This window comes from Kogia breviceps, chromosome 10 (genome assembly GCF_026419965.1).
Source record: "Kogia breviceps isolate mKogBre1 chromosome 10, mKogBre1 haplotype 1, whole genome shotgun sequence".
NCBI lineage: Eukaryota > Metazoa > Chordata > Mammalia > Artiodactyla > Physeteridae > Kogia > Kogia breviceps.
Genome location: NC_081319.1, coordinates 45,857,675 through 45,878,598, shown reverse-complemented (window position 1 = coordinate 45,878,598; position 20,924 = coordinate 45,857,675). Strand labels below are relative to the sequence as shown.

The following is a 20,924-nucleotide window of genomic DNA, read 5'->3' as shown; positions in this document are numbered from 1 at the left end:
GTTTGCAGATAACTGCAAATTAAGATGAGTTTCTGATCTTAATTTTTTAAAACACTGCCACAACCAGCCGCTGAGCTTCTGTAGCAGAAGGCAGGCTGCTAACGAACAGCTTGCTGTCAACTACCCCCTCCCAAACCATCTCCACCTCATTTCAAGCGCAGGAAAAACAGGCACCCATTCCACCTCCAGGGAGAAGGTGGGGACAGAACAAAGGCAGGAGACGGCACCCAACAGAGACCTACAGACTCAAGTGCACCCCAGCCTGGATGCAGTCCTCATTAAAATCACTCATACATCTGAGAAGGATACAGAGAAGAAACAGAGTTCGGATATGTTGCATGGTTCCAAGTTTGCTTCCTGCAGCCTGGGAGGGCTGCACAGGGCATCTCACTCCTGGGACCAGCAGGTCATGTAGCAGACGTCACAGGGTTCAAAACACAAACCAGAAGCTCAGAACACAAACCGTACCTCAGAACCACTACTGCCTGAGCCCATCACCCAGGAGGGGCGGACGGGCTACAAGCTGAGCTGTCATGTCAATTTCCCACCTGAGTCCGTTCCAACTTTGTCTTAGACATGCTGGATTCACATGAAAAGGAAAACGGTCAATCTGTACAGAATTGCTTGCCAAGCATTTTTGTTCTTAAAAGAAAAAACAAAGATAAATCAGCATTGGAATCTGGAATGATGAGAAAGAGTGAAAGCTGGCAGGTGGCAGGTGACAAAGCAGGCCTAAGGGTCACAGGGTAATCTGCTCACTGGGATAAGTAGCTAACTGCCCTGCTCACCAGACACTGTGCCCAGGGCTCCTGGTCCCGGTCAGCACCCTGCACGGATGTGGCTGCTTTGAACCTTTAGAGATAAGCTCCTTCAATCCTCCCAGATGCCTGGTGCCCAGGACCACGCCTGGAGGGGAATGGCGGGGAGGCGGCGCCTTGACCGCATGTGGCTGACATGTGGGGAGTGATGGTGCAGCCAGAGCTTCTCTGCTTCCACCTTTGACCCTGCAGACCTCTGTGTAGCTAAAAGCAATGAAAATGGGCCCAAGGAAGAGCCCGCTCACATGAGGAGAGAGCAAGAGAGGGGAGAAGGCACAATTCCAGGGCTCACTCAGGCCCTCACCTGGAAACAAAATTGCCCGAGGTAGGGCTTTCCTGGTGGTGCGGTGGTTGAGAGTCTGCCTGCCGATGCAGGTGACACGGGTTCGTGCCCCGGTCCGGGAAGATCCCACATGCCACGGAGCGGCTGGGCCCATAAGCCATGGCCGCTGAGCCTGCGCGTCCGGACCCTGTGCTCTGCAACAGTGAGAGGCCCGCGTACCGCAAAAAAAAAAAAAAAATTGCCCGAGGTCTTGAGAGCAGCAGAAAGGACACAACCAGTACGTGGGCATTTACATGAGAGAAACTCACGGCAACTATTTATAAATATATTATGATGTAGACATTTTAGCATTATTTTTGTTAGCAAATGATAACGAAAAGTTTTCTCTGGCTATTAGATCCCTTCTCCATCCCCTGTACAACCCCCCCTGACTCCCATCATTTATCTTTCCTTCCTTCTTTCGACCCCACCTACCACAACGTTTGTCAGTGCTCTACATGGCACCCATCCCACAAACACACACACACACGTGTTTTCTCTTAGGTCACCATCTCATATAACTTTTGACTCCTCCCTTTAGAAGCTCAGCATTGTGTGTTATTTATCCCTTTAATTTGCACAGGCTCAGTGCATATTGTGGTGCCTTTATTTTTGTTTCACTTCCAATTTTAGTTAGATGAAGGCAATCTTTGGAAGGGGGCAACAAATAAAATGATCTTTATATTCTATATGTTGTTTTTAAAACTTGGTTTGTTTTTACAAAAAAAAGATAAGAAAGGAGAAAAACTTATTTTTTAATTTGAAGAAGATGCTTTTCCATTTTCTCTTATTTAAGAAGCACTTATTAAGCACCTATTTAATACAAGGCACTGGGCTGAGGACTCTGGCCTATTTGAACATGAAGTGGACATGGGCTGTACAATAATGGTTGGACTAGATCAAAGGTCTTTGATTTTTTTCCCGTTGTTTAAATTAAATTTTACAAAATTAAAATGGGACGGGGAGCTGGTTTAACATGCAGGTTCTCAGACCCCATTCACTCCTCCCACACAAGCAAGGTAGACAACTCAGTACAGGATGCCAACAGAGGGCCTCAAGGGCATCTTGTGTTAGCCCAACCTGGTGCAAAGTCCCTGGTTAGGTAATGAAAGAAAATCGATAATCAGATGTCTTTGCTTCCTTAGCCAGAAAACCTCAGCTGGAACTCAAACAAGTCAAGCTCATGAAAGATTACAGGTACATACCAGGCACTCAATAAATACTTGTTGACTGATTCATTAATAATACTTTACAGCAAAAGCAAACAGTGAGATGATATCTTGAAACTCTTATTTGCTTCTCTTCTTAGGAAAAGGACTGTTCCAGATAAACTCAGAGGTGAAGTTGTCAGCAGATCATTTGCACTTGAGACAGAGAGAGATTTCTTCTCTCGTCCAATGCTCCTTAACCAAAAAGTTAACAAAAAGCACTGCCCTTAGAAAAGGAATCAGAAGGAGCCGTAACTACCTGCATACCAACACAGCAACCCTCATGGCTTGTGTCCACTGAATGTTATGAGACTAGAAAAATCTACAGCACACAGAGTCATCTCCACTTGAGTTCAGGGAAGCATAACCTATAGACCACAGGACGCAGGGGCAAAAGTCACAGGGAAGAAGGAAACCTCATCTTGAAATTAAGCTACATCAGGCTAAGTTTCACTTGGAACAGTGACCTTGAGTGAAAGAAAATGAATTTTGAATATGTCGGACACATTTTTTATAAATAAATAAGTTACTGACATATTCTAAAGCTGAGGGTTTGCTTTTTTCACGTTTACTAAATGTGTTTTATTCCTAAACTAGAATTTTCTTATTTAGCCTCTCTGAGAGAATGGCTAATTAAGACATAAAGTGAGACCAGACAACCCAGGTTTGAAACTCAGCACCCCACCTTACTAGCTGTGTGATTTGGGGCAAGCTCCTTAACTTCCCCGACCCTCAGTATCCTCATCTGTAGAATAGGGATAGCAAGACTATTTTATTCAGAGGTGACTGTGAGAATTAAATGAGATACTTGTAAAGCATTAAAAACAGTGCCTGGGGGCTTCCTTGGTGGCGCAGTGGTTATGAATCCTCCTGCCAATGCAGGGGACAGGGGTTCGAGCCCTGGTCCGGGAAGATCCCACATGCCGTGGAGCAACTAAGCCCGTGCGACACAACTACTGAGCCTGAGCTCTAGAGCCTGCAACCCACAACTACTAAGCCCACACACCACAACTACTGAAGCCCACGTGCCGACAGCCCGTGCTCCGCAACAAGAGAAGACACCACAACGAGAAGCCCGTGCGCTGCAACTAGAGAAAGCCCGCGTGCAGCAACAAAGACCCAACACAGCCAAAACTAAATAAATAAAATAAAACAGTGCCTGGCACACAGTAAGACTATCCTTTCTTCCTGTTACACCATCGAATCCTAAATGCTCCATATTTATGGGTAATTTGCTGTGTGGGTCATTTTCATTTTCTGTGTTTCTCAGACTCAACAGGAGTGAAAATCCACTTGACTGTTGACATTTGTCTGAAAAGGTCATTCTACCACCTGGTAAAGGTGGAAACCCAAAGCTTTCTTGCCTCTTCTTAACAAGCCAGGTGAGGGCCGGATTTAAAAGGCAAAGCATCGTTTCTCTCCTCTGGGGGATGACATGTAGGAAAGGAAGATGAGTTTCATCCCACCCAAGGTGTCCACTCTGATCTGTGTAGCAACAGTGTAGGTGACCCTCTTGTCCAATGGTTCTCACCTGGGGGAGCGTATCAGAACCCCCTTGGGAACCATTTACCCTGATTCCCAAAGGGAACCACTGCCCTGATTGATGCAGAAAATAAATCTAAAATGAAAGGAAGGTTTACGTTGTCTTCCCACACACCTCACAACTGATTTAATACACTGCTGAGTTACAGTGGTGTGAACCATGGCATGTCCTGGGTTACACGTGTAAACAAACAGATGAAATCCAAAAAGGACACCAGGTACAGAGCAGGGCTCCTAACCTCTGCTTCCACCGACCCCTGGGCCAGTCTGGCAAGGCTCACAGACCCCTCCTCAGAAGAAAGATTTAGAGACGTAAAATAAAATACAAAGGACTACATAGGAAACCAATTGTATCTCAATGCAGTTGTTAAAACTTCAAAAAGAAGTCTGCGATATAAGTGCCTCTTTATCAATGCACATTAAATAACAAGATCAGCACATCTAATAATAAATGTAATTTCAAAGCAGTGATGAGTAAAGATCTTATTTCTTCTGTATCTGCTTCTTCTGTAGCATGGCATGAAAATATCTGTGATTTCTACTGGTGACAAAGTCACAGGCCCTGGTAATACCACTGTGCTTTGTTTTTTCTATGTTCATAATGAAATGCTGCATTTCAGTTAAAAGTTTATGAAATTAAGGATGTAATTTTTTTTCCTTTACAAGTTAACAGAACTCCAATTTCTCTCTACAGACCCTTTGGGGGTCCCAGGACCTCAGTTTGAAAGCCCTGCTCTAGAGGGCGCTGTATTTAAGTTAAGAGTTAATGCTTGATCATTCATTTAATTGATATTTAGCAAACACCCACTTTGCTCTAAGCGCAGGTACCACAGAAGAAAATACAGAATTAAGGCTAGACTTGAAGGCAACTGTGCTCTAAGAACTTTCGGAATCTCTGCTCCATGTTTACTTTGGCTTTCTAATTTTATTATAATTTGTGTTATGCACTGCCAAATCCACCAGGATTTTTTTTCTCTCTCCTTTAAATATATCACTAGAAGCAAAACAAACAAACAAATAATAACAAGCCACAATGTCTGTTCAAGTATACTGTTAAAAGGATTTTAGAAGCTATAGATCAGTGCTATGGAATAAATACTATGAGCCCACCACACCTCAATTTCCTTGATAATAAAATCAGCCTGGCCCAAACTGTAGACATTTTATAGGGATGAGATGAGCCAATTCATATGAAAGGTCTCTGACAACAGTGAAGTATTATCCTTGGGTGGTGTTCCAATCATACTGTGAATGTAAGTGATTTATCAGTGTGTGTGTGTGTGAGGGACCCGGGAGCCTCCCTCAGCAGAAATGGCCAAGTGGAGTCCTGCAGAATCATAGGAGGGTCTGTTAAGGAAGAGTAAGTAACACACAGGGATTTCTGGAAAAATAACTCTGCTGTGAATTCTACCGTGAAGCAGTCTGAAGAAACCAAATACGAAACCTGCCAGGGAGGTCACCCAGGATGTGGTTTTCCACACAATACCACATCTCCCTGGGCATACAGATACCGTGAGTAAACAAAAGTGACTTGTAATGAGCCTTCTTTAGGCTACAAGATACACTGCAAGTTCTGAAGCGTCTACTTGACCATTAGTTCAAGTCTAATGTGCTTCATATCTGCCCTGGTGTAGATTATTCTATTTTTACCCTTATCAAAACTGATCGTCTGCAGTGCTCACAAAGAGACTGTAGGGTTTGCATGAAGTACAAAAACACAGGCCAATTTAAACAAAATTCCTTCCTTACTAATATCTAATAGAGAAAATGTGAAAATAGCACAGATAAATGCTAAAGAAGAAACTTACAAGTTTGACTTGTTTATTATTAATGATTTCACAAATTCAAGAATATTGAGATTGGTTTGTATTAGCAAAAATAATTACAGAAAACTTTACAGACGTACAATAAGCTGGGGTTTTTTTTCTTTTCTTTCCCCCATTTTTTTAAATTTATTTATTTATTTATTTATTTATTTATTTGAATAAGTCGGTTTTGAACCAAGTTATCTCTAAGTAGAAGCAGGATTATTGTACTCTTTTTTTTAAAAGGTGACACAATGATACATGGATATGTAAATGATGTCACTTACAAAGTGACATCACTAATTTAGACTAGGTTCAAATTAACTTGAATTTTAAGTCAGAAGGGTCAAAACAAAAGAGAACTGGTCTTACCAATCTCACAGGGCTGCCATGAATTTCTAAAGAGAAAAATTACATCTTGAGTGAACATCAGAAATATCATTGGTATGTTGTAAATCAACTATACCTCAATCTAAAAAAAAATGCAATATCACTGATGTGAATTTTTTAAATTATCGTATATTTTTCAAACCTGCAAAATCAAGTTTCACATCCTTGTCATCACAAACACACTGAAAGAAGCCCCACCTAGTGTACTGCTCACCCTACCAGGTGTCAGCTCTGCAGCCCATGGCAGGACCAGTTTGCTGCTGCAGCAACATCTTGCCTCTCCCAAATAACCCCCTTAGTGGGCTTTCACACAGAAATCAGCAGCCTTGATATGTCAGGCTATGTCATATAAATACTGAGCAGCCTAGAGATTCCCAATACCTTGGGTTTTAAATGCAGACAAGCTCCTCCCCAACACAAGTTTCTAAGGACTTACATGCAAGAAAATGGGAGTTTTTTTTTTTTTTTTGGCCCTGGCTAGGGAAGTCCCTGGGAGAATTTTCTTTTTTTTTTTTTTTCTTTTTTCATCTGTTTTTTTTGTTGTTGTTAGTAAGCTTTTATTTAGTTAGTTTTGGGAATTTTTTTTTTTTTATACAGCAGGTTCTTATTAGTTATCTATCATACATATTAGTGTATACATGTCAATCCCAATCTCCCAATTCATCCCACCACTGCCACACACACCCCGCCCCACTTTCCACCCTTGGTGTCCATACGTTCCCCATATCTGTGACTCCATTTCTGCCCTGCAAACGTGGGAGCATTTTCTAGTCTTCAATATGGTTAAGAGAAAGCTGGTTCAAATGAAAACTCATACTTGTCCCCACTACTCTGACATTTCTATCCAGAAGACTCAAAGTCAAGGCCTTTTATGGGGCTAAATCCCACAGCCGCATTTCTTCAAGTACTTTCCACAGATGGCAGGCTGCAAGATGCAGCAGCCAGTACAAGAGCTCACGTGCGGCCATGGCTAAGGAGGACAGGGCATCACAAGAAAGGGGAATCACTCACGGAAGTACTTCAGCGTCTCCTCAATCTGTTCAGTCGTGAGGTCAATGTTGGTATCTGGAGAAATGAGGGGGGTATGGAGCCAGTCGTCGTGGTCATAACCGTAGATGGTGTCAGCTCTTAGCTTGTAATGGGGCAGCTGCTCCTCCAGCAGGCTGATGATCTCGACTTCCGGAAGGTCAGTGCTGTTGCACACGTCTGGAGGGGAGAAGAGGGAGAGATGAAAGCCCGACCTGGTGGTGGCCCCGCTGCTGCTAGTGACCTAACCCTGGGGCCTACAGCCAGTGTCTTGGCTACTTACCCACAGCACAGAGAGGCCAGATGAGGCCACATCAGAGATCCTCTTCCAATTTAAATTCTACCCTTGAAACTAGGAGTTATGCATGCTTACTGCCAGACCTACCTGAAATAGTGCCTGCTTGTTTAGCTGCCCACGTTCTGTGAAGTAAAGCCAAAATTCTTGTGCTTTCACCATGTGGGCTAAGTCTTTCTTTCCAACCCTTCCTCTGACCATTCTCTCAATAACTCTACAATTAAGCCAAACCAGTTATAATTTCACCAATATGCCAAACTTCTTCCTGCCACTATTTTACCATTCAAACCATGTCTCCACATAGGTAAGATTTTACCTTCGTTTAATTCATTCATTCACCTGTTCATCCTCCTGCATTTCCCTCCATCCACCCATCCATCCATTCATCATCATCCAACTATATCCTGAGTCCCACAGTCACAGGAGACACGATGGTAAATGCAACAACAAATGAAAGAAAACAAAACAAAAACATTTTTCCTGATGCTAGAAAAATAACATGTTTCTAACAGACAGTTGGAAAATACAAAGAATAGAAACATCAACAAGAGATAATCACTGTTGACATTTTTTTTTCTTTTTTTTTTTTGCGGTACGCAGGCCTCTCACTGTTGTGGCCTCTCCCGTTGCGGAGCACAGGCTCCGGACGCGCAGGCTCAGCGGCCATGGCTCACGGGCCCAGCCACTCTGCGGCATTTGGGATCTTCCCGGACCGGGGCACGAACCCGTGTCCCCTGCATCAGCAGGCGGACCCCCAACCACTGTGCCACCAGGGAAGCCCTCTCCTTCGTATTTAATAAGAAGGCTGCACAGCAGCCAAAAAAAATTATGGAATCACAGGTAAAGAGACCGTTCAATGGCCAACTTCCCTCCTTCTTGGGCAGGAGCCCAGGGAAAGCACCTGCTAGCTGCCCCCCGCAAACCTCCTACCACCTCACGCTAACCCTTCTTACTTAATTCAACATATAAAGCTTCACTGCAGGACATTTCGACTCAGGAAGTCCACATGGCTTTTCAAGTGCTTGTGGAAAGAGTTATAAGTGGAAAGTAAAGACATCTCAAATTTTACTTGGAGCTCTGGGGACTGGAGGGGGACATGTGAATGCTCAGAATTCTCTGCCTCATGTGGGAAATGTCACAGCCAGCACACTTGGCATTTCAGCCAGCCCCCACCAGGCCGGAGCTGCTCAGCCACTCTGCAAAGGTCTGCGGAGAAGAGAGTGATGCCCTCCCCTCAGCCAGAGCCAGCAGCCCAACCTCAAGGCAGAAGATGTCTCGTATCTCTTTATCATCTCCCACCAACGACATAACACCCTCCAAAAGGCTCCAGCTGAGCTCTTAACTAAGGAAATATTTCCTCGTCTCACAGTCGAGCGGGGAGTAAGTTCCCACAAAGCTCATCTTGAGGTGAGGCCTCACAACCATAAAATGACCAGCATCTGGCTGAGGGGATACAGGGTCAAGGAGGGATGACACCCAAACGATGGCATCTCTTGGCTAACCATAGATCTGCTCCACAAAAGGCCACGCCAGCCTGTCCCTAGAAGAACAGGCAGGGTACCAACACATTCCTGCGTGAGGCACCCACACGACAGGCTAGAATCTTCTGGTGTCACTGCCATTTGGTGGTGGGAAAGGCAACGGACTCCAGAAAATAAAAATAAAATCCCTTCTAAGAACACCGTGTCACTTGTGAGCACACTGGCAGCTGCTCAAACGCTGAGACTCCCCTGTCCTTCCAGGTTCCCAGGGCTGAAGGTCAACATATTTACAGTGTGGATCCTTGTGCCCAAGAGGTATCGTTTTCCTTAAAGCCTATGATGACCAGTGAGATCAACTATCCAAGGGTGAGGCTGTGTCAAAAAGCTTTTTTAAAAAACTCTGAATATTTGTTTTTTCCGTAATGTGACCCGCCATGTAAACATCAGCAAGTTTTCAGCTGCCTGGCAGGCCCAGAGAATTAGGAGACGATTAGAAAGACTGCCCGAGGAGCTTTCCTTGACCCTGGCTGAAGGGCTAGGAGCCCCAAGGACCTCCTATGGAGGGGGACACCACCTCTGCCACATGGAGAAGACACGTCTGAGGCCTGAGGTTGGGTAAACATAATATGAGAGCCTTTGAGAATTCCCCCGGAATGTTTCACCGTGCCAAGCACCAAGCCAGGAGCCTTCAGTGTACTCTCTGACCCCACCCCCTGGCAACCCGCAACATAGATAATATTTGCTCTGACTTATAGATGAGGAAGCTGAGACTCACAGGAGCTGTGGAATATCTTGTAGGGCAAGGTCACCTGGCTAAATAAGTGGCAGACTGTGTATGAGAAGCCTCAGACATCTGACTGTAAGCTGTGCCCTTCCCTTTGCCATTTGCTCCCCATCTCCCAGGCGGAAGGCACTAGAAATGCTGGGGGATTCCCAGGCTGTTCTCAACGGGAAGCTTTCGTTCTAAACAGGTACAGATTTCATAAGTATGGTAGAGGTGTCCAACTAAACACACTGACATATCAGGGAGGTGTCTGGATGATTTCTCCTTCCAGAGCGTAGGAAGTAGAGCCAAGATCCGAAGTAGCTTGTCTGCCGACCCACCCCCTCCCTTGGCGCTTACTCAAGCTCAGTGCGTGAAAGGGCATTGCTGGCCGCACCTAGAGGAAAGGAACCTTTGAATGCTCTCTACAGTCATCATTTCTCCACTGCTCCAACTCACACTATTAACAAGCTATCCTAGGGCTTCCCTGGTGGCGCAGTGGTTGAGAGTCCGCCTGCCGATGCAGGGGACACGGGTTCGTGCCCCGGTCTGGGAGGATCCCGCATGCCGCGGAGCGTCTGGGCCCGTGAGCCATGGCTGCTGAGTCTGCGCGTCCGGAGCCTGTGCTTCGCAATGGGAGAGGCCACAACAGTGAGAGGCCCGCGTACCACAAAAAAAAAAAAAAAAAACAAGCTATCCTATATAGTCTCGGGTAAGTCTCAAATGAAGGGTATCCACCTCCTGAGTGAACCCAGGCCCCGAAAGGTCCATGGCTTCAGGCAGATCGACAGCAACAGCAGCCCGGAACCCACCGACCCCCAGCCAGTCAAACCATCAAAGGCCAGGCTCACCCAGGCAAGTCGGGTGGACTTAAGCTCAGCATCCTCCCCTTCGCCAATTACAACAGCCCCATGGATGCCGGCTCCATCTGTGAAAGACACTTTTAAAATCACAGTATTGTCCTGCTTTCAAAACCTCCCAGCTCCCTATAAAGTGCTTCGTGATTCAGCTCGCACTTTCCTAAGAGTCTACTGACTGCTTCCCGATATCCAATTTCTGCTCCTTTCTTTCGGTAAAGTCACCCCGAAGGTGTGGCTGGGCACACGGCCAACGCAGCTAAAAACTACATTTTCCATCTTTCCTTGCAGTAAGGTCTGTCCATATGCCTGGCTAACAAGATGTAAACAGAACTTCCAAGTCAGACCCTATCCAACTGCCGAAATGCACAGATGGGGTGGTGCTGGAGCCGCCTTCAACTGTGTAAGTAAAGGCAGCACCTAGGGGGTTACCAGAGCAAACCTGGGTGCCTCGGAAAAGAGGATAGGGGCAGCACTCCTGGGCCATCTACCACTTGGACTTTTAAGAGAGAAAGAAATACACATCTACCTTATTAAAGCCACTTCTCGAGTATCCCTTCAGTCAAGCCACAGCAACTTTTTGTCATCCTCCAAACACATTTTTGCACAAACCTTGGTTTGGACACCAGCTGTTCTAGCTGTCTGGAATGCCCTTCCCTGCCAGCAAACTCCATCGCAAAATATCACTCAAATTCACCCCATATTTCAAGCTTCCCTTGACCTCTCCCCTCTGGCTATGTATTTAGTACAGAGATTATTTCACTACAATGTTACATGCGTTTTCTAACAGAGAGTCCCTCGGAAGGAGCTCTGAACTACCCCTTCACATCTAACCCAGCCCTCAGCATCACGCTGGGCAACAGGAAGTGCTCAGTAGGCGCTGGATAAATGATGGAAAAAAGGGAGGAAGAATCGGCAACGGGTGGCAAGCCTAGCTAGACAAACACCCAGCCTTTAGCATGGGGGAGGTGGAGCCATCTAGTGTCCAGGTCTTTTCAAGTCTCACTCAGTATCTTCGTCCAGCATGGAGAAAAGTCCCACGGAGAAGTGAATGTCGCCTCAACCACTTAGCAAATGCAAATCCAATCCAACGTCCAGCATTCTTATAGCTCCACCCTGGGAGCAGAACGTAAGACCTCTCTTCACCTCTTCTGAGCTATAACCCTTCCTAGCTTTCTCCAAGGCATAAGGTTTGAAGCGGGTCCTCCTATCCGAGGATGGGGGCTTCACTGAGGGCTGTGGGAGGTGGGAGAGGGCCCTGAGGGTCTGGGGCTGTAGGCCCCGCTGCGTCCACTCTCCACCTGACCTGGGCTAGATCCATAACTCCCAGAGGGGGCTTGAAGGAGGCCCCTCCATCTAAGCATTTGCACTGATGCAAAGGTGACAAGCCAGGTTCATGAAACCTGCCAGGCGCCCCAGATGATGCAGACATTTTACAGCAGAGACTGCAGCTCTAAATTAGTGTCCAATGCTTAAAAATCAGAGAATCTCATGCAAAAATACAGATCCCTAGCCTGTTGGAGAAAGCCAGCATATCTAGGACCACACACAGTTATAGGCTCTGAGTGGTGGCCACCTCCAGATGGGTGGGGGGTAGCTCCACTGGGGTTTCTGGGCCTTCTGCCTGTACACCGGAGCTGAGGGCGCTGGGCCCAGGAGAACAGAGAGCTGCAAGGGAGAGGAGGACAGTATCCTGAACACACCCCCAGGCTCTGGAGATCCTAGGAAAAACAGCAGGGGGAGAGGTGAGGATAAAAGGAGGGAGAGAGTACAAGTGCTGGACAAAAAGGAAAAGCTTGGCCAGAGAAAATCTGGCAAAATCAAAGTAAGAGAGGAACAGAAGGGCACAGGAAAGGAGGAAGGAGGAAAGCCAGACCCTGAGACAGGCCAGCCAGTACCACGACTGCCACCTGCTGGCAAGCGCCTGAGGCCCTGGCTGCAGCAAGAGCTGCTCCAGGAGTTTGGAGAATGGGATCCCAGCCCTGGCCCTGCCCCCAACTTTGCCATGTCACCGGCAAGTCACGTCTTGGTTTATCTGGGACTTTGTCTCTCCATCTGTAGAACAAAGGCATCAGGTTGCAGAAAAGCTGTTTTTCTACCCAAAATGTCTCTGAGCCACCAGACCAAGGGCTGTGTCTGGGGGTGGCCGCCACTCCCAGCACACCCTGCCTCCACCGAGGGGGGCCCATAGCACCTGGATATGCCGACTTCTTCTGAGAGGACGGGGATCTGTATTTTTACATAAGATTCCCAGATTTTTTAATGTTGGACGTTAGTTGAGAATTCTGTAAATACCTGAGGTCAAATTAAACACATGTACCTCCGGTTTGCACGCCGGGGTTTCCCATCCTGGTGTCTAACTCTGGGCCTTGGGAGAAGGTTCCAGACTACACTAAAGGTGACAAGGAAAGAACGTGGCCCCAGCCTGTGCTTGAAGAAGCTCTGGCTAGGGTCCGTAAGCCCCTGTCACAAGACAAGACAGCTCAGCTACTCAGCCGCCTGCAAATCATTCTGTACAGACTTGGAAACAATGCCTTTTTCTTGAGTTATTAGGATTAAAGGGCATGGGCTCAGAGACTCACACACAGGCCATACTGGTGCCAGGGACACATGTGATACTTTGCAACTGGTATCTGCCAGACGTCCTTCTGGAAAATTCTCCTCTATCATAGGGGCACGTAGTTAAGAGCCTCACCTAAGCTTCGTCGGCGAACTCAGTGTCAGTACTTATTCTCTAGAATACCATAAAAGTTGTGATTTCACCAACTACAAAGGGACCTTTAGAACTAGAAATAACTGGCTCAATCACGTCATTTAATAGAAGAGGGCTGCACTCAGAGAGGCTGAGGAGGTGGCTGAACGTCACAGAGCAGCCAGTAATAGACATGAGATCGAGGCACGGTCCACTGCATGGCCCCCACACCAGGAGCCTCAGGAAGTGGCAGACCACCCCGCAGGCTGACATTCTCCACTGTTTACCCGGCACCCTGCCTGGTAACCAGTAAATGCTCAATAAACATTTTGCTGAACGATACAAACCACTTGTATGTATTCCTGCATTTCACTTACTCTCACAAACCAGCAGGCAGTGCAGGGTGAAGAGCAGGAACACATTTACAAACCAGGAAGCCAAGGTCCCAAAGGTCACACGAGGAGCCCAGGTCATTCCACTAGGAAGTGGCTGAGCCCACTGCACACACACCCCTGCCCCCCGACACCGTCCCCCCAACTCTAATCCACACACAACTCACTGCTACTCTCTGCGGCCCCTTGAGAGGATCACCTAGGGAAGGAACCTGTAAGAAAGCATTTCTCCTCCCTTCACTCGTTTGTGGGCATTTCAGCAGAACTAGGGGACCCTCCCGAGAACTGAGCCTGGGGTGATGGTGCCCCGGGGCAGACAGCACTTCTGTAATGGGCTCTTTATATGCTCCTTCGGTTCTACCTCAGACCTTCTATGCCAGGATCTATGAGGGTGGGATCCAGGAGCCGGCTTTTACAGCAAGTCCCTCAAGGGGATCTTGCCCATCAACATTTGAGAGTTGACAGCCCCTTGTGATTTTCATTCACTAAATTTGCTTTCTTTAAAACAAATTGATAAATAAGGCCCGTGGCTCAACGTTCAAACGGTCTAAAAGGGCAACGTGGTCACCTCGCCCGTCCCTCCCATGCACCTGCCCTCTCCCCACTTCCACCCGAGACTTCTCAGACCCCTCCCCAAGGGCCGGCGTGAGCTCAAACCCAAGCCAGCCTCTCCCAGCCCTGCCACTTACAGAAGGGGACACTGAGGCCCTGCCAGAGGTGCGGGGACCTGGGCGAGGTCTCGAGGCTGAGCAGTGTTGGACTGGACGCCAGGACTCCCGATGCGTTCCTGCCCCCACCATCCTGAGTTCACCTCCGGACACACTACATCCTGCTCACATTCCAGCCCCACGAGGACATGACGGGGACAAGATTTCTCTTCGCTTCCTTGCTGCCTCGCTGTGAGCAGTAACCAGTGTCTCCAGAGACACTCGCATGGAAGCAGAAAGGCCAAGGAAATCAAGCTTCAGAGACAGAAACAAAACCTGACGTTGGAAGGGCCGTGGCCTTACCTGCCACCAGAAGTGACTCTTTCTAAGAAAACGGATAAACAATGACCCCGGTTCAGTTCCACACAGATGGGGTATCAGGTTCTGAGCTGTGGCTTGATCACACACGACACCAGCTCCCCGTGACAGCAACACAAACGGAGACGGCTGAGCCGCCCAGAGGCCGCCTTCACAAGCAGGGTCTCCAACACGAGGCTGAAGTGCCACCTTGTGCAACTGAATGTGGCCCCATCCACCCAGACTCGCCAGCGTGTTGTGCAGCAAGAGGGCAGGAAGAGGCGGGACAAAGCCAAGTCAGAAGGACGCTGCTATGGAGGCCCCCGGATGTCAAACTGATTGCAGTGTTTTGCAGAAATAGTGACTCCAATGGGCTTGGCACAGAAATCTACAAAAGCAGATGATACCACATTACAAGATAGATTGATTCTAACACTAAGACATAAAGTTACAACTGCACAGAAATTTTATTTTAAAAGGAAAAATTAATGTGTTAATTTTAAGAGTTAAAACCTGCAGGAAAATGCTCAGAAAATGGGGTAGGGTGAGGTGGATTAATAGTCATTTGAATTTGTTTTACTAGGAAATAAATAGAAAAAAAAAAACTTTGGTTTTTCCAATTTTCTTGATAATTTCTCTTAAAAGCATACATATTATATATCTTATAATTATTAAATTACCAGGAGAAAATATTTACATGAAAATAGCCAGTGTCAGTGTGATTGTAATTAATGTGCTCACAGCTGAATTAGTGTTTAGACAGATGGAGCTGGTGGAAATTGGAACGACACTTGCAGTAAACGGTTTGACAGCATGTTTGGAGAATCAAAATTCTGTCATGACCCTCAAACAAGTAATCTCCCATATGGGATTAAAAATAAGAGCAGAATCCAAAAAATCTGAAGTGCAAAATACATAAGTGTGTTTAGAGTACATATCTCATAAAGTTAAAAACATGAATAACCGGGTTCCTTGAAAAGTTAAACAGAATTACCATATGATCCAGCAATTCCACTTCCAGGTATATACCCAAAAGAAGTAAACGCAGGGACTTGACCAGATATTTGTACACCATGTTCATAGTAGCATTATCACAATAGCCAGAAGGTAGAAGCAACCCAAGGGTCCATCAGTGGATGAACAGATAACAAAATGTGGTAGATATGTACAATGGAATACTATTCAGCCTTACAAAGGGAGGAAATTCTGACATAAGCTACAATATGCATGGACCTTGAGGACATTACACCAAGTGAAACAAGCCAGTCACAAAAGGACAGACACTCTGAATCCTCCTATGGGGGCTGCTAGAGGAGTCAAATTCAGAGATGGAACGCAGAAAGGTGGCTGCCAGAGGCTGGAGGAGGGGGGAAGAGGAATCCGTGTTTAATGGGTGCAGTTGCATCTGGGGAAGATGATGAAGTTCTGGAGATTTACAGAGGTGATGTGTGCACAACAAGGTCAAGTGTACACTTAAAAATGGCTAAAATTGGGCTTCCCTGGTGGTGCAGTGGCTAAGAATCCACCTGCCAATGCAAGAGACCTGCGTTCGAGCCCTGGTCCGGGAAGATCCCACATGCCTCGGAGCAGCTAAGCCCGTGCCACAACTACTGAGCCTGCACTCTAGAGCCCGCGAGCCACAACTACTGAGCCCACGTGCCACAACTACTGAAGCCTGCGTGCCTAGGGCCCGTGCTCCACAACGAGAGAAGCCACCGCAATGAGAAGCCCACGCACCGCAATGAAGAGTAGCCCCCACTTGCCTCAACTAAAGAAAGCCTGCGTGCAATAAAAGACCCAACGCAGCCAAAAAAAAAAAAAAAAAAAAAGGCTAAAATGGTAAACTTTATGTTATGTATGTTTTACCATTATTTTTTAAAAATAAATAAAAGATGACCACTCTACTCATGTTATCTCCCAATGTACGGTTTTTGTCGGTTCTGGTTACAAAGTCACATAACTCCTGTTATTTTTAGTGTCCCATTTTGTAGAACACAAAGTTTTTCAGAAGCAAACATATTGTGTTACAGCAAGAATGCCTGTATAAAGTTTAATGTTTGTGCAGTCAAATTTTTTTCCACCAGTTTTACTGAGATACAATTGACTTACAGCACTGTATTAAGTTTAAGGTGTACAGCATACTGATCTGACTTACATACATCATTGAAATGATCATCACAATAAATTTAGGGAACATTCATCACCTCATATAGATATAAAATTAAAGAGAGAGAAAAAATCGTTTCCATGTGATGAAAACTCTTAGGATTTACTCTCAACCACTTCCATATATAACAAACAACAGTGTTAATTATATTTATCATGTTGTACACTACATCCCTAGTACTTATTTATCTTATAACTGGAAGTTTGTACCTTTTGACTGCCTTCATCCAGCTCTCCCTCCCCCGAAGCCCCCATGCCCCCCTTTGGTAACCACAAATCTGATCTTTCTTTCTATGAGGTTTTTTTGTTTTTTTTTTTTTTTTTTGTGGTACGCAGGCCTCTCTCTGTTGTGGCCTCTCCCGTTGGAGAGCACAGGCTCCAGAAGCGCATGCTCAGCGGCCATGGCTCACAGGCCCAGCTGCTCTGCGGCATGTGGGATCTTCCCGGACCGGGGCACGAACCCGTGTCCCCTGCATTGGCAAGCGGACTCTCAACCACTGCGCCACCAGGGAAGCCCTATGAGTTTTTGTTTGTTTGTTTTTGAAGTACCATTGACCTACAACACTATGTTAGTTGCTGTTACACAACATAGTAATTCAACGTTTCTATATATTTCAAAATGATCACTAGGATAGGTCTAGTTACAGTCTGTCAGCAACCAAAGATATTACAAAACTACTGACTATACTCCCCATGCTGTACATTTCATACCGGAAATCATGTTTTGTACCTCTTAAGTTTGTACCTCTTAATCTCCCCTTGATCATTTTCTTTGTAATCCTAGCCTTTGGATGGCCTTCCCCATCTCAAGGTTACTAAAATATCCAGCAATATCTACTTCTAGCACTTCTATGGCTTCATTCTTAACATTCTATCTTTGAATCACCTGGATTTTATTGGGTTTGAAGGAGCTATATAGGGATCCAGCTGTACTTTTTATAATGATAACAAACAGCAAAAATAATGGCAAATATTTATGGATGCTACCATCTCCAAGCATTTATATCCACTGACTCATTTAAACTTCCCAACAGCTCTAAGAGTGGAGACTATTATCATCCCCACTTTACAGAAGGGGAAAACTAAGGCACAGAGGTTAAGTAACTGGACCCACATCACATGGTAAGTATTAGATCTGGCTTTCTCACACAGAGACTGGACCCATTGGCCAAAGCCATAGCCACCACCCATGCTGCCTCTGGCCCTCTGGTCTCGCTGATTAAATAATTCTTCCGTGTAACTCTCTTTTCTCTAAATTGTCCTCCTCCTCCCAACTTCCACTCTCTTTGAGTACTTTGCCTTGAGACTTCCTAAAACATAGCACACCTCTAAAGCTTTACTTTTGACCCATTCAGAGACTTTGTCTTCAAATGTCAGACGTGACTGATCTTACTTTTGTCCTGCGTCCTGGTGGTTCTACTCTCTTGAGGTTCCGTTAGTTACCTGTCTTTTGTTTTATAGAATATGTGTCACCAGATTCTTTTTTTTTCCCCTAGTGATTTAGGGCAGAGTTTCCTCCAAGTGCTGGGAATGGAGGGTGTCAGGCACTATGCAGGGTGGCCTCCAGCTATGAGTTACCATCACCATTTACCCTCTGAGCTATGCAAACATCATCATTTTCTTATGGGGGTCATGTTGTGAAAGACGAGGAAACACTGATTTGGAAGGTTCACACTCTATTTTTAAGATATGACATCTTATGATATCACATCAAAGAGGCATGGTAGACGCTGCTAGTAGCTTCCCAACCACCCATACTCTCCCACTTTCCTTAGTATCAAAGACCTGGGAAGTCTACATTTCTCAGCCTCCCTCGTAGCAAGGTATGACCAAGTATTAGTTCTGGCCATTGAGATTTAAGCAATGGTATGGTGAGGCTTTCCCAAAGGCTGCCTTCCTACAGCCTGGAACTTGGACATGATAGCTGGAGCTTCGGCAGCCTTCTAAGACCATGAGGTGACCTTAAGGATAGAAACCACAAGTATGGTGGAAATGAAGGACAGGAGGAGCCCAGGCCTTTGAGGACAGGAGGGCCACACCAGCACTGCAGAGCCTCCCTCTGAACTTCTTTTACGTGAAAGAAAAATAAATCCTATCAGGTGAAGGCACTGTTCTATGCAGCTAAGCTTAAGCCTTGCTGATACAGGTAGTTACCTTTAAATTACGAGGAGGTAAATCTGTATTTCTCTCATTATCTGTAGCAAAAATAGGATAACTTGCTTATACTTCATCTCACTAATCTTCCTCCCACCTCTTGGGTTTTGTTGCTCTAATCTGGGGGTTCAGATCCAATTTCCTGTTTTCAAATTATTCACTCTTTACACTTACCTTTGCTTTCTGGTTTCCAAAAACATTTACACCCAATATTTATAGTTAGACTCTCAAAGACCTTCAAGGCAGCCTCAGCAGCTACCAGAGTTCAGGGTCCAATCCTTCTGTCTATATCCACTCCTCCCCAAAGTCAGCCCTTACCAAGGAACAATGGAAGTCAGTTAGCATAAGGGATAAACTTTGAGATAAAGACTTATGTGCCAAATCACAGAAACTTTATTAATAGAACAAAATTTTGTGAAGCCCAAACTCCTACTGTGCCTCTACCATTCAATGCAGTCAGCTGTCTTATTGTTAATCTAAATTAACTTCCGGAACAGGAAATTCTGTTTATAAATGAACAATGGTTACTTTTTCAAAACATCACATGAGATCATCTTGATATTAAAAGATTTCAAACTCATCCAAAAACAGATCACTGCAGCCTGATGATAAACAGTTAAAACAGATGAAACAATAAAACCTGGGCGTGAAACGATTCCACGTTACTTGAACCAGGTTTCAAACCAACACAAATGTAAATTCAACATATAGAAAATTACAGAGGATAACCTCCTACAAAGAAGAATACAAATGAAGAAATATAAGCCTTTGTTAAATATAAATAAATAAAGGAAACAACATTTAAAGTTATCTCATCAGGTGACGTCTGTATGATACACAAGTGTCAGGAGCAGTTGAAGTTCCTACGAGGTGTGCACTTGAATAGCACGGACGACCACTCAAGATCCCTTGCTCAGCTCCCCAACGCCAGGGATGAGCCAAGAAAAACAAGGACAGCAGAAACCAAACAGCGACTTTCTGAAAGCTTATTAAAAATGCAGCCACACTGGGAGACATGTGAGTGTATTGGTGTGTGACAGCTAAAGGGCCTGGGGTGTCTTTTGGGGGTGATGAAAACGTTCCAAAATTGACTGTGGTGATGATTGTACAACCCTGTGAACATATTAAAAACCATCAAATTATACACTGTAAATGGGTGAATTCTATCTCAACGAAGTGGTTACTCACACACAGAAAATGTAATCACAAGGAATGTGAATAAAGGTCTCTGGGCACACCTACCACCCTTGGGCATATCTCCAAATCTCCTGCCAAACACTGTTCATGAAAGGTGCAGCTGAATCCATCCAAAAGGTTAAATCACCTTCCCTATCATTCTAGGAAAGCCCAAGGAATTCCTAATACACTTCACTACCATTTCTACTGAAAATGGGTCAAGCAAAATGAGATTTCATGCTTCGAAACAATAAACTCTGGCTGCCTGGAGACTCCAACGATACAGAACAACTGTTCACGGCTTAACAATGCTGAGAGGACTGGGCTATTACTGGACCCAACAGGAGCCCTTTGAATTTTTATTTTTGGCTTCTCAGCTAAAAAGGGATATTTCTCTCTTATTGTTACGTTGAAGTCCTGATACAGATCAGGGCTTGAAGGTCTAGACCAGCAGTCCACCAACTACAGCCCACAGTAAAATTCGGCCCCTTGCCTGTTTTTATAAAGAAAAATTGCATTGGAAAAGAGCTACGCCCATTCCTTTAGGTATTGTCTGTGGCCGCTGTCAGCTACAACAGCAGAGACCGCAGAACTGACAAACCTAAAATATTTACTCTCCGCCCCTTTAGGGATAAGTCTGCTAGCCCCTACTCTAGGCCAGCGGAGCCCAGGTCCTTCCCCTACCCACGCCCACTGAGTTCCCTAGCCCAGCAGAGCTAAGAGACTAGGCAAAGGGCTTAAAGGTCACTGACACCACTTCAGGGGCTTTCCTGAAGACCACCCACATGCCTGTGCCATTCAAGACCACTACTGCTACCTGAGGGTCTTCTAAA

At 45.6% G+C, this 20,924-nt stretch overlaps 1 protein-coding gene across 6 annotated transcripts in view; it reads right to left on the bottom strand.

The window, feature by feature from the left end:
- Positions 1 to 20,924, bottom strand: part of TRAK1 (trafficking kinesin protein 1) — a 157,268-nt gene that overhangs the window by 70,246 nt on the left and 66,098 nt on the right. For all 6 annotated transcript variants that reach the window (XM_067005597.1, XM_067005602.1, XM_067005596.1 and 3 more), the window contains one exon: positions 7,097 to 7,291. The gene's annotated coding sequence lies outside the window, so the exon portion shown is untranslated. The remainder of the gene's footprint in view (positions 1 to 7,096; positions 7,292 to 20,924) is intronic.